The following is a 3,533-nucleotide window of genomic DNA, read 5'->3' as shown; positions in this document are numbered from 1 at the left end:
AAAAAAAAAATCAAAATTTCACATGGATTGTTTGAGGAACTCAATAAATATTGCTATAATTTAGTTAGGAAATAAAGATTTATAAATAAATAAGTGAATCTTCTTTTAAAAGCATAAAGAAGATGTATCAGTTAGGTATAAACAAACAAAAAAAAGGAACCAGTAGGAGATACATATTAAGAATTTATTGCAAGAATTTGGTTCACGTGATTGTGGGGGTTGCCTAGGCAAGTCTGAAATCCATAGGACAGGCTGTCAGAAAAAGCAGGCCAAAACTCTCAGGCATGGCCTGAAGCTGTGATCCACAGGATGAATTTCTTCTTTAGAAAAGCCTCAACTCTGCTCTCAAGGCCTTGAAACTGATGGTATCAGGCCCACCCAGTTTATCTAAGATCATTTTCCTTACTTAAAGTTGGCAGATTAATGGACTTTGATCACATCTACAAAATACCTGCACAACACCTGAAATAGTTTTGATTGAATAACTAGCCAAGTTGACATATCAAAGAGACCATCACAAACTGCTACTTGTCCTACCAGTTTTGAAGACATCCTATAAAGCCTTATTAATATATATATTTTTTAAAAAGCAGTATTGCTGCAAGCACAATCAGACCCATGAAACAGAGTAATAGAGAGCTTAGAGATAGACCTGTATATATGGGAACTTAATATAAAAAACAGGCAACACCACAAAGTTTTGAATTAAATAAAAAATTATTTTTTTTACAAAGTTATTTAATACCGAGTATAAGTTGCTTCATGACGGGGATATGTTCTGAGAAATGGGTTATTAGGTGATTTCGTCATGTGTGAACGCTTGGGGGCCATGATGAACAAAACAACATGAGATTAAATCAAGCACAAGAGAAAATGATGAATCAAGAGAGACGGTAAACATGAGATATATGAGGCCACTGCTGGCATAACACAGCATACTGTTTTACAATAAACGTTTTTTTTTGTTTTGTTTTGTTTTTATTTATTTTTAAAGATTTTTATTGGGGAATTGGGGGAAGGGGAACAGACAAGTTGCTGTCGTTTTGTTCTTCAGTCTAGTTGTGGAGCACGTTGCTTCACTGGCCCAAATTGGCACCATCATTGCGATCTTCCCAGGTGAGGCAGATCAGTTGCTGCCTTCTGGACGGCAGCTCACTGCGGCTGCTGGCCGCTCACGCTGGCTGCTGGCTACACACGGTAGCCCATGGCAACCCACTGCCACAGGGGCTGCAGCCTACGCCGTGGCCAGCGACTCACAGCAGCCCAGCTCCAGGTTGAGCTGTTGTTCAGCACTGTTCCCTTCCCCCCAATTCCCCAATAAAAATCTTTAAAAAAAAAAGAATTAACTACAACTAGAGATAGGAGTAATGAAGAATTAACTAGTAAGAAGTAGAGAGATGGCTAAAAAATATAAGAATAACAGATATAAGAAGACTTACCCTTAGGTCCTAAATAGAATCCCCCAAAAGACCTCCCCACCTCAAGGGCTGAGGTGCAGACCTTGTTGGAAAGAGTATGGCCGTGGCTCACTGGATGACAGAGAAGTTGCTGAGATGTCACACTGGCAGAACTTAATAGAAATCTGCCCTCTAGCATTTTTTCATAAATCTTCCCTTTAGGATGCTAAGAAAAGCTGTTTATGGGGCAGTGTCTCACCTTAGAAAAACCCTGATGTGGTGCCAGAGGAAGCTACCAGCTGCTGGAATCCGGGGGGTGGGGGGTGGGGGATATTATTGAAGGCTTACTACATGCCAGGTACTGACTGGTACTAATATAAAACAGTGGACAAAATAGGCATGGGCCCTGTCTTCAAAGAACTTAAGGTTTAGTGGGAAAGACAGACATAAAAATCAAAATCACAGATATAATTATGATGACAATTGTTATGAATGACATGAGGGGTGCTTACAAGTGAGTGTAAACAAGAGATCTAATCTAAACTAAGCCAGGAAGCAAGGGAAGGCCTGAGACCTGAGTACTAGCCAGGTTTAGGTGTGTGTTGTGAGGAGGGGTGGTTGCTGAATATCCCAGGAAAAGGGAACAGCTCATTCAAAGGTGCAGGGTTGAGGATACACATGGAGTGTGAGAAACTGTGTGCCTATAGTATAGTGAACAAGGGGGAGATTAACAGATAAGGAACAGATCATGCAGAGAGTTGCAGATTGTTATTAAGGATTTTGGACTTATGAGAAGCCACTGATAGTTTCAAAGCTTGTGGTACCATGTCCTGACTTAGGTTCTTTTCTCTCAACATTTTATTATAAAAATGTTCAAACATAGTGGAGAGAATTATACAATGAACACCCATATTGTAGACTAACATACACTTTACAATTACTATTTTGCTCCTGACTTAATTTTTAAATTACATCACATTGAAAAGTATTTAGGTGTTAAAAAGGAAAAAAATAAATTTAATCTCTTCTTCCCAGGAAGGATACAAGAAAGTTTAGAATGGTATAGCCTAGCCAACATAATGATTAGAAATTAATAAATGCACAAAAGCACAAGGAATCATTGCAAAGTTCAAAACACAATTATTGGGGAAAACCGTGTTAAAGTTTTTTTCTCAGGTACACCCTATCTCATTTCATCTTTGTGAACTATGACTCCAGCTCCAAGATAATAAATCTTCATACAACCCTATTTCCTCATATTAGAACTCAAAATAAAGTGCTTAAATCTCCAAAAACTCCACAAACACTAATTTAGTTTCTAAGATACTTTGCATTTCTCCAGATAAGTGAATTGATGAGGCCCTGATAAATGGTGATGGGGATGGTAGGGTAGGAGATAAAGAGGAAAAGGTAATTTTTTTTTTTAATGTACAGGAAGTAGAATTGATGAGGAGGGCAAGAGAAAAGAAAGTTTTAGCAGAGACATTTAGAGGGCAGAGGAGAGTTAGATTATTAAAATGATTATTTTTATTTTAATTTTGGACATGCTTATTTTTATAAGCCTCGGAAATATCCGGGTAAATATTCCATGAGGCAGCTGGAATTTAAGCATGGAACTAAGGATGGTGTTCGATGCTGTAAATATCAATTTGGAAACCAGAAGCATATAGGTTCCTGATTGAAACCATGAAAGCAGATGATGTTGCCTCTGAATAATATGTAAAAGAGATCCTGAGTCATCACCAAATCTCTAGATCTCAAATACCCTAAATACTGATGCTATTTCAGGTGACTATTTTAAACCAAGGAAGAATCAAATTGCCAATTCTTACAACTCAATAATAAAAAGTTTAATAATCCAACTAAAATATGGGCAACATATCTGAAAAAACATTTCTCCAAACAAGATCTAAAATGGTCAATGCCCTCCCCCTCCCCCCGAACACACAAAGATGCTCAACATTATTATTAGGGAAATGCAAATTAAATCCACAATGAGATATTACTTTACACCCACTAGGATGTCTAGAATTAAACGGCAGTTCCTCAAAAAGTTAAACAAAGTGTTATCATACAACCCAGCAATTCTATTTCCAAACAAACTGAAAATGTATGGTCATACGAAAACTTGTACAT

The sequence above is a fragment of the Hipposideros armiger genome, unplaced genomic scaffold (genome assembly GCF_001890085.2).
Source record: "Hipposideros armiger isolate ML-2016 unplaced genomic scaffold, ASM189008v1 scaffold_14, whole genome shotgun sequence".
Classification (NCBI taxonomy): domain Eukaryota; kingdom Metazoa; phylum Chordata; class Mammalia; order Chiroptera; family Hipposideridae; genus Hipposideros; species Hipposideros armiger.
The sequence above is the reverse complement of the archived record's forward strand: the minus strand, read 5'-3'. Positions refer to the sequence as shown.